At 41.4% G+C, this 11,573-nt stretch overlaps 1 pseudogene; it reads right to left on the bottom strand.

Annotated features, from left to right (window-relative positions):
* Positions 1-2,836: 2,836 nt before the first annotated feature.
* LOC120026275 lies at positions 2,837-7,343 on the bottom strand (annotated as a pseudogene).
* Between the last annotated feature and the right edge of the window lie 4,230 nt (positions 7,344-11,573).

Raw genomic sequence — 11,573 nt, 5'->3', positions numbered from 1 at the left:
AGAAGGGCACCTATTGGTTGATGGGTAAAAAAAAAAGCAGACATTGAATATCCCTTTGAGCATGGTGAAGTTATTAATTACACTTTGGATGGTGTATCAATACAACCAGTCACTACAAAAATACAGGCGTCCTTCCTAATTCAATTGGCGGATAGGAAGGACACCGCTCAGGGATTTCCCCATGAGGCCAATGTTGACTTTAAAACAGTTACAGAGTTGAATGGCTGTGATAGAAAACTATTGATTAATCAACAACATTGTAGTTAGTATGCCTTCAGAAAGTATTCATAACCTTTGACTTATTACACATTTTGTTGTGGTACAGCCTGAATTCAAAATTAAATATATTTTTCTAACCCATCTACACACAATACCCCATAATGACAAAGTGAAAATATGTTATTGAAAATGAAATACAGAAATATCTGATTTACATAAGTATTCACAGCAATGAGCCAATACTTTGTAGAAGTAACTTTGGCAACGATTACAGCTGTGAGTATTTATTGGTAAGTGTCTAAAAGCTTTCTACACCTGGATTGTGCAGCATTTGCCCATTATTCTTTTGAAAATTCTTCAAACTGTCAAATTGGGTATTGATCATTGCTAGACAACCATTTTCAGGTCTTGCCATAGGTTTTCAAGTAGATTTAAATCAAAACTGTACCTTGACCACTCAGGAACATTCACTGTCTTCTTGATAAGCAACTCCAGTGTAGATTTGGCAGAAATGACAGTGAAAAGAATGAAGTCTGCACAGTCTATAAATATTCCAAAGGTAGTAAAGTAAAACTGCAAAAAAATGTGGCAAAGAAATTAACTTTATGTCCTGAATACAAAATGCTATGTTTGGGGCAAATCCAACACATCACTGAATAACACTCATGTTTTCAAGCATGGTGGTGGCTGCATCATGTTATGGGTATGCTTGTCATCGGCAAGAACTAGGGATTTTTTTGGAGGATAAAACAGGCAAAATCCTAGAGGAAATGTCACGACTTCCTCCGAAGTCGGTCCCTCTCCTTGTTCGGGCGATGTTTGGTGGTCGACGTCACCGGTCTTCTAGCCATCGCCGATCCACTTTTAATTTTCCATTTGTTTTGTCTTGTCTTCCCACACACCTGGTTTCAATTACATCAATTACATATTGTGTATTTAACCCTCTGTTCCCCCTATGTCCTTGTCCGGTATTGTTTATTGTAAGTGCTTGTGCATGTTATGTCTGGTGTGCGTCAGGGTTATGTACTCATTTATTGATTGTTCTGTTTTCCGATGGGTTTTTATTATTAAACTGCGCCATTGGAAACACAGTTTTTGCTCTCCTGCGTCTGACTTCTCTGCCGCCAGTACCCCTTACAGGAAAAGCTTGTTCAGTCTGTTTTAAAACAGACACTGGGAGACAAATTCACCTTTCATCAGGACAATAACCTAAAACACAAGGCCAAATATACACTGGAGTTGCTTTTGCTTACCAAGACGACACTGAATGTTTGTGAGTGACCTAGTTACAGTTTTGTCTTACATCGGTTTGAATATCTATGGCAAGACTTGAAAATAGCTGTTTAGCAATGATTAACTACCAACTTGACAAAGCTTGAAGAATAAAAAATAAAAAAACAATGTGCAAATACTGTACAATCTAGGTGTGCAAAACTCTTGGACTTGGCCAGAAAGACTCACAGCTGTAATCAATGCCTAAGGAGATTCTGACATGTATTGACTCAGGGGGTTGAATACTTATGTAATCAAGATATAGATTTTTTTCTTCCACTTTGACATTACAGAGCATTTTGTGTAGATCGTTGACAAACAAATTACAATTAAATCCATTTTAATCCCAATTTGATAACGCAACAAAATGTTGAAAAAGTTAAGCTGTGTGAATACTTTCTGAAGGCATTGTATGAGTATGTCAAAACAATATAGCCTATTTGTATGTACTTGCAAAATGTATACAGCCATAAATGAGCAACTAATATTGAGCAACTGATTTCAGGTTTTCATCAGAAAGTAAAGGACCAGGTAGGAATAAATTGTGCTGGAGTTCCTCTTTAAAACACTTGACCCATAGAGTATACAGTAGTAATACTGAAAAGCCATTTCACTCTTTAATTAACTCCATCCTAAGCTGTTAAATACTTGAGGGCTGAGCACTGAGCAGTTAAGCAGCAGGCTATGTTGTGGTTTTTATCAGACATCAACGAAGCTTACAGCTTAATTACTCTTTATACCAAGAGTGTGACGGTACATGCTGTCTTCTCACTTCAACTTACCAGATAACTTCAGAGGATAGAAAGCAGAGAAAAGTTGGACTGGAGTCAATTTGACATGTATTAGACTATTTTTGCTTTGTCTTGACTGCCATCAAGTGGCCATACGTGGCAATAGCACAGTGTCTCTGGTTCAATACTCTGATGAACAACATGAGGGATATAACATTATTCCATAATGAATTAAACTTCTATAGAACTGTATTTGTGTGTAACAAAACAGCATATTTACAAAGGATGAGGGTAAAATAGGAATAAACAGTTACCTAGAGTACATTATTGAGAGGAGCAGTGTGATGAGGATAAACAATCCGTGGCAAACATACTGTATCCACCAGACAACTTCAATGTTTCTTACATACCAACACATAAAACCTTTCTCTAGTTATATTGCATTAACCATGATATAGTACACACCATTCTTCCAGGTTTAACTGACATCTGTAACATATTGGGAAGTGCAGAACAGCCAAACCTCTTTAAAGTTAACCTTCCACTAGCACCAGACAGTCTTCTTAAGGGTTCAGTCCAGGTGTTGTCAGACGTGCTTTAGGTCAGGTTGATGATTAGGATGCATCCTTGTCAATTTTAGGTGCCAGGTAGTACTTGATGTGGCCGATGTCTGCAATCCTGTACTCCGCCACTGGAGGGAAAGAGCAAACAGGTTGAGATGGTCTTACACACGTTACCCTTGAACAGAATCTCCACAGACCTGAGTCTTCAGGGCCAACAGTGATCATGGAAGTTATGAACAGCTAACTTGTTACCATACTATTACCAGATTATTACCACTTCAATCCGTTCTGTACCGCTACTTACTAATAGGCAGCATGAGTGAAGGACGGCCTTGGTTGGCTTTGAGAGTTGCAATTAAAAATGAATAAGTAAGTGGTGTGACTCTCTGTGAAGTCTTCCCTCTGCAGTCTCTGGGCATGTAGCGTACCTAGAGGGATGCCAGCTGACATGCAGAGGGTGACCGTGTTGGAGAGAGAGGAGTAGCTCTGGAGAAGAAGTTCAGGTAGTTGAGGGTAAAGATCAGCCGTACTGGTTCTTTGATCTCAATTCACCTGTAGGAGACAGAATCAAAAATGGGTCACTGGAATTATGGCTCTCGCTTTCTTCAGCTTGACCCATTTAAGCGTAATCAGCCTCAAATAACCCAGAGGGTGGAGCAAAATTAGGAATGAGGCATTTTGCTGCAAAACGGTTTTATTATGCAAAGTTCTCTGTTAATAGTACTTGTGCTGAGCCTTTTGACAGATTGATTTAAAAGGTCATGTAAGTCGGGGCAGCAGGTAGCCTCGCAATTAAGAGTCTTAGGCCAGTAACCGAAAAGTCGCTGGTTCGAATCCCCGAGCCAACTAGGTGAAAAATATGTTGATGTGACCTTGAGCAAGGCACTTAACCTTAATTGCTTGAGAGTCACTGTCAGTAATGGATGATCCCTGGCCCTGATCCCGCTTTCAAGGGGAGTGGGATATGCAAAAAACACATTTCCAGTTCACACACGTGTATAATACACACTTGTATCTAATTATTAAGTGTGCAGTACACTTGGCTCAAGTCAACAATCCAAACAACTACAGTAATTGCTATTGAAGTGGTCGGCCTAGTGGTTAGTTGCCTGACTACAAATGATGTCCTGTGCCTGTTGATTTGACTGTCAGGGCAAGTGAGTGTGAGTCTGTGTGTGGAGGCAGTCAGGCCTCTCTCACCGACTCATCCTCATTGTCCACAATGTTGTTCTGGGACAGCTTGATGTTGCCAGTGTTCAACTCCCCACTGGCTGAGAACTGGACCCTGCCTTTTGCACAAGTGATCATGACAGCATCCCGATTTGGGACAGGTCTCTACAAATCCGTGAGAATTCGCCAGACGGCATTTTCACCACACAATTGTACTCTTGTTCCTAAAGAGAGAACAGGATATCGTGCGAGCTAAACATTTTGCCAGCTCCTCTACTTCCACTGTACATCAATGGACATTGAAAAGATCACATCTAAATTGCACTGAACCGATTGTGAATAAGGAATAAAGATTGCTTACTGGAATACGGAGCTGTTCCACATCCAAGTCCATCAACTTAGTCTCATAGTCAGAGACTTTCTCCTGATCTAACAACACAGAGACAAGGTTATACATTAGGACATGCCTCAGAAAATATATGACCTTCATACATGGAACAGGTCACTCAGCTGGTGTTTACAAAGAGTGTGTGTATGTGGCCAGCCTGGTCTCATAGACTAGACATAACGTAGTAAATGTAAACCGGGACAAATTAGTTTGTTAAGTTTGGTATAGTCACATAAGACAGTTACTTAATATCCTTTTACTGCAGTGGGCTAAATCAGGGTCACACAGAGTGATTCTTGGTAGTTTTAAACAAATCTACTTTGAAACAAAAGTATACACCTCACACACATGGTTATGGGCTTATGTAGCATGTCAGATATAGAGTTGAAATGTATTCAATCTTGAGTTTGCATCCCAATATTACACTTTATATTCATCACAGAAGACTGAAGTATATCAAAACTGTTTGACATACTGTAAAAAAAGGATTTTTGTTGTAAAAAAAAAAAAGTATTATGAAAAATATTAATAACATTCCACCCAAGAGGCCAAAGACGGTGCTTTTTGTCATTGACTGCAGCAAAGGGCTAAAATGAAAGTAGAGTGGTTGGTCGGGGTGGGTAGGCATTTAACATGAAGATCTAGCAACCCGAATCTCATCACGGACAACTTTAGTATTTTAACTAATTAGCAACTTTTCAACTACTTACTACTTTTTAGCTACTTTGCAACTACTTATAATGTTAGCTAACGCTAACCTTAACCCAGGGTTTCCCAAACGCGGTCCTGGGCACCCTCTCACACCCGGGTGCACGTTTTGGCTTTTGCCCTAGCAATACACAGCTGATTCAAATAACCAAGTCATCCTCAAGCTTTGATTATTTGAATCCGCTGTGTAGTGCTAGGGCAAAAAACTAAATCTGCACCCGGGGGACCCTGGACCAAGTTTGATAACCTACCCTAACCCTAACCCTTTTAGCTAACTCTTCCCCTAACCCTAACCCTTTTAGCTAACCCTTCCCCTAACCCTAACCCTTTTAGCTAACCCTTCCCCTAACCATAACCCTTTTAGCTAACCCTTCCCCTAACCCTAACCATTTAACCTTACTCCTAAACTTAACCCTAACCCCTAGCCTAGCTAACATTAGCCAGCTAGCTAACATTAGCCACCTAGCTAGAATTCGTAACATATCATAAGTTTAGCAGATTTGTAATATTGTATGTTTTGCTAATTCATAACATACTGTACGTTTTGCAAATTCGTAACATGTAATACGAATTGTAATTTGTAACATATCATACGAAATGGGTGATGGACGTCCACAATATATACCATACGAAACATGACATATCATACTACACTGAACAAAAATACAAACACAAGATGTAAAGTGTTGGTCCCATGTTTCATGAGCTGAAATAACATTTCCCAGAAATTGTCCATATGTACACTAAATAATATTTCTCTCAAATGTTGTGCACAAATTTGTTTACATCCCTTTTAGTGAGCCTTTCTCCTTTGCCAAGATAATCCATCCACCTGACAGGTGTGGCATATTAAGAAGCTGATTAAACAGCATGATCATAACACAGGTGCACCTTGTGCTGGGGATAATAAAAGGCCACTCTAAAAATGTGCAGTTTTGTCACACAACACAATGCCACAAATGTCATGCAATTGGCATGCTGACTGCAGGAATGTTGACTAGAGCTGTTGCCAGACAATTTAATGTTAATTTCTCTACCATAAGCCGCCTCCAAAGTCGTGTTAGAGAATTTGACAGCATGTCCAACCGGCCTCACAACCACGTGTATGGCGTCGTGTGGGTGAGCGGTTTGCTGATGACAATGTTGTTAACAGTGTTCCCCATGGTGGCGGTGGGGTTACACTATGGGCAGGCTTAAGCTACGGACAACTAACACAATTGTATTTTATCGATGACAATTTGAATTCATAGAGATACAGTGCCGAGATCCTGAGGCCCATTGTCGTGCCATTCATCACCTCATGTTTCAGCACGATAATGCACGGCCCCATGTTGTAAGGATCTGTACACAATTCCTGGAAGCTGAAAATGTCCCAGTTCTTCCATGGCCTGCATACTCACTTGACATGTCCCATTGAGCATGTTTGGGATGCTCTGGATCGACGTGTATGACAGGATGTTCCAGTTCCCGCCAATATCCAGCAACTTCCCACAGCCATTGAAGTGGAGTGGGACAACATTCCACAGGCCACAATAAACAGCCTGATCAACTCTATGCGAAGGAGATGTGTTGCGCTGCATGAGGCAAATGGTGGTCACACCATATACAGACTGTTTTTTTTATCCATGCCCCTAGCTTTTTTTAACGGTATTTGTGACCAACAGATGCATATCTGTATTCCCAGTCATGTGAAATCCATAGATTTGGGCCTAATTAATTAATTTATATTGACTGATTTCCTTATATAACTCAGTAAAAAAAAATGAAATTGTTGCCTGTTGCGTTTATAGATTTTTTTGTCCAGTATAAATGGAGTGTCTTGGATTTACATACAGAATAATATGAAATGCTCTGAGACCTACTTACTGGCCTACTTACTTTCAGTCTCAAACATCAGGAGAAGAGTCTCTGCAGTGTCATTTGCACGTAGGGTGATGATGTCCTCATTCCCTGCACACCTCAACATCTTGGACATGCTGCAAGTAAGCCAGCAAGTGTTAATTTTAGGTCAACTCAACAGTTATCAATGCATGCCAACTCATGAAAAGGAATGCACACTTTGTTCACGCACCTGGTTAGGTTGACTCCCATAGCGAGCGTGCGATCACAGCGATACCAGTCGAATCCATCGCTTCGCAAGTTGAGGTGCACGAGGGAAACATGTGACGAGTCCATACTCTGGAGGGAGATGCCCGAGGACCTCACATCCCAGCAAGCTTCAGCGACAAGGTCTTTCAGAGCGTCCAAAACTTTCTTTAGTATTAGACCTTGGGTCAATCGTGCCTCAAACATTTCGCTTTTGTTTGTGTTTTCATTGCTGATTTGGAAAGCAGTATTTAGGATCAGCTGCTGCTACAGGTCGAAATATGCGCAAGGAGCCCTCCTAATGTTATTCCCACAATTAAATGTAGGCCGCGTTCCAGACCGTCTATAAAGCAGTCCTGTTGCACAAATAAAACCACAGGAATATTCTGGCATGATGTGAGTTACTTGGTGTAAGAATAGTTTTTTATTTTGTTTATTTATCCTTTATTTAATCACAGAAGTCACAATGAGATTTCAATATATTTTTCAAGTGAGCCCTAGCCAAGAAAGCGGCATACATTAAGTTACACATGAGACAACACAACATAAAGCATAACAATGAATGCAAGTTAAAACAGTGCATAAGATCATTTAAAAGGTTTAAAAACATGTGCAATCTGTGGTCAACAGCCATCCAATCTGGGATTTAAAATCATCAATCAGAATAAAATGATCTAGTTTCACTTTTTGCAAAGTGTTCCAAGATGATGGGGCAGCAAAGCTAAATGCTTTTACCAAACTAAGTTCTTGTGTTGGGAACATTATATAAAATACAGTTCTGTGATCTTAGATGGTAATGTCAATTACTCTGTAGGGTGAGTAAAGTGCTTAAATATATTGGCAGCTGCCATTAGATGGCTTTATGGACAACCATGTACCAGTGAGTCTGTGGACTTACAGTTAAGGATGGCCATCCTGCCAACTGATAGAAGGTACAGTGATGTGTAAGAGGTCTTGTGTTGATTACAATTCATAATTGTATGGTACTTGATCATTTTGTTTTCGGCAATAAATCAGGTATTTTGTTTAAAACTAACATTTTGTTTAGACTTGGCTTGATCCGAAATTATGAATTGAATCAAACATAAACAAGTTCTGGATTTAATTTAATTATGGATTTATTTATTTTTGTATTCTCTCCACCCCAGTTCAGTATTTCCATGTGTAGTAAAAGTCCATCTCCTTCCATTCCTGGGTCCTGTGTGTGCACTACAAGATAACAGGCACTTTGACCACAAGATGTTGGCATTCTGCTTCTGATTCAGTGGTAGGCTACGCGGTGGTAGGTGGTAGGCTATTTCAGTGGTAGGCTACGCGGAACAAAAGGGATGGAGGGTGTGTTGTAAATTCACTCTGGAAAGCCAGAGTGTGCTCAGAGTGCACTCTGGGTGTTAATAAAGTCAGAGTCTTGTCAGAATGTCTGTTCCTAAATTCAGAGAGTTTCGCTCACGGAGCGTTCAGAGCGCAAACTGGACGTTCTGGCCAAGGAGTAGGGTTGATCCGAGCCTTCGGACCTCACAACGTCGGTCAAGCACCCAAGCTAACTGGCTAAAGTTGGCTAGCTTGCTAGCTTCTTTCAGACACAAATGAGAGAACACCTCACTCTGACCATTTTACTCACCCTAGCAGAGCTGGTTCGCCTGTTTTCATGGTATCTCGAGCGTTCTTGACTAACTGTGCTGCTGGCAACAATTTCATTTATTTTCTAAATTGGCGAAGATTACTGACACCGGTCATACTCAACGGGTGTTGCGTGTTCGTAAATTCATCAGTTATTCTGTGCTCTGGCACACAGACAAGACTGCTCTGAAATCGGAGTAGATAGCCAGAGGGAATTTACGAACGCACACTAAGTTATCCTTTGCGACAAGGCTGAGACAAGGCTGACACACTTCAGTTGACACAGTATCTACTCTGCAATAGTCTATGTGCCGGGGGGCTAGGGTCAGTCTGTTTTATCTGGTGTAGGTCTCCTGTCTTATCTGGTGTCCTGTGTGAATTTAAGTATGCTCCCTCTAATTCTCTCTCTCTCCCTCTCTCCCTCCCCTCCCGGAGGACCTGAGCCCTAGGATCATGCTTCAGGACTACCTGGCCTGATGACTCCTGACTGTCCCCAGTCCACCTGGTCATGCTGCTGCTCTAGTTTCAACTGTTCTGCCTGAGGCTAAATTCACCGGACGTGCTACCTTGTACCGGACCGGCTGGTTTTGACTCTCTCTCTCTACCGCACCTGCTGTCTCGACCTCTGAATGCTCGGCTATGAAAAGCCAACTGGCATTTACTCCTGAGGTACTGACCTGTTGCACCCTCTACAACCACTGATTATTATTTGACCCTGCTGGTCATCTATGACTTGAATATCTTGAAGAACAATCTGACCTTAAATGGCCATGTACTCTTAAAAATCTCCACAGGCACAGCCAGAAGAGGACTGGCCACCCCTCCGAGCCTGGTTCCTCTCTAGGTTTCTTCCTAGGTTCCTGCCTTTCTAGGGAGTTTTTCCTAGCCACCGTGCTTCTACATCTGCATTGCTTGCTGTTTTGTGTTTTAGGCTGGGTTCCTGTATAGCACTTTCCCAATATGAACCCATAATTGGTAGATAATCAATTATCTCCATACTTTATCACCATTCGGCAGTCCCTACTTTCATCTCAGGCTAAAATAACAATATATTTTCAAGGACACATCCCACAACCCCCTCTCCAGAATGGCATTGCCCAGCTTGCAAACTGCCACATTTCCCCACCGCCCAAAATATACAACAGATTTAAAATGTACAACGTTTTACAATTATTCTTCTGAAGAAATGAGAAGTGTGTGGACAGGGTGGACAGGGTGATGTTTGAGGGCCAGCGTGCAGACTGTGGGTTGATGAACGTCTGTACCCGCAAGGTGATGGCGGCCACCCCAGGGGATCACTGGAACATCTGACCCAGTGTGAGATTAGGAGGCTGCTGGCCAGGGAGAGAGAGAGGCCATCCAGACCCTGGGGGTGAGCCTGGGGGGCTGCGCTGTGCTCTGGTGAGGGACAACATGGTCACCCCAGGGGAGAGGTCCACGGAGCTACGCACCAAACAGAGGTCCAGCCGGGGTATGGCCGTGCGCCGGACACGCTAGCTCCTTCTAGTTCTCCTCGGCAACAGAGGCATCAGCAGTGGAGTCCTCAACCAGAAAGCCTATCAGATGGCTGCATGCCTCTGCAATGTAGGACAATAACTTGCATGAATGCACTGCTTACCTGAACTCTTGCGTTTCTCCAGTGTCATCGACAGTAAAGGATCTATAACAGAGTAAAACTGAGTTGAAACTGTCCAAAACTGGCTACACTGTCTCCTAAGGTTACTGACATATTTGTTCTTCTTTAACTGCAGTGACCTGGTATGCAAGACCAGTACACACTATAGTCTGTATCATTTTCATCACGTCAGCCACAGAGAGTGAACTAGTATGCAGTGAGTGACCTAGTATGTAAATACACAGTAGTCTGTATGGTCAGGTCCCACATTGTTATTACATTATTATGTCAGCCACAGAGAGACCAGTATAAACACGCAATGTAACACTAACTGACAGTTTAAGGGTTAAGAGTCAAACACTCAGTTTAATTAACCTCTACAGGATGTAGAGTGTCCCCCCCGCGGGACGTCCCTCCCCAGTTGAGCTAACGTAGGCTAATGTGATTAGCATGAGGTTGTAAGTAACAAGAACATTTCCCAGGACATAAACATATCTGATATGGGCAGAAAGCTTACATTCGTGTTAATCTAACTGCACTGTCCAATTTACAGTAGCTTTTACAGTGAAATAATACCATGCTATTGTTTGAGGAAAGTGCACCGTTATGAACTTGAAAATGAATTAATAAACCATTTAGGCACATTTGGGCAGTCTTGATACATTTTAAACAGAAATACAATGGTTCATTGGATCAGTCTAAAACTTTGCACATACACTGCTGGCCAAAGTCTAAATTGCACCTAGTCATGTATTGGCCTTTTTCTTGCATTTTAAAGATGAAAAAAATTACAAAAACATATGTTTTGTTCTAATGTGTTATATTCTCCTATATTAATTTCACATTTCCACAAACTTCAAAGTGTTTCCTTTCAAGTGGTATCAACAATATGCATATCCTTGCTTCAGGTCCTGAGCTACAGGCAGTTAGAGTTGGGCGTCATTTTAGACGAAAATTGAAAATAGGGTTCGATCCTTAATTAACAAGTAGTAGGCTAATTATTATTGATGTTTGGAACACTAAACACCAATAGCAGTGTAAATACGTACCCTGTCAAGCGTCTTGGAGAAATGGTTGCATGTTGTGTTCATAACCTGCATAATAGCATAACCTGAGTCTAAGGTAGATACATCTTCAGAACAGAGTGTATTAGAGCCATGAACAATTAAGGTAGTATGACTCATGCATGCTGTGCTTAAGGT

This window comes from Salvelinus namaycush, chromosome 31 (assembly GCF_016432855.1).
Source record: "Salvelinus namaycush isolate Seneca chromosome 31, SaNama_1.0, whole genome shotgun sequence".
NCBI classification, from domain to species: Eukaryota; Metazoa; Chordata; class Actinopteri; order Salmoniformes; family Salmonidae; genus Salvelinus; species Salvelinus namaycush.
This window is presented reverse-complemented; position numbering and strand designations above follow the sequence as displayed.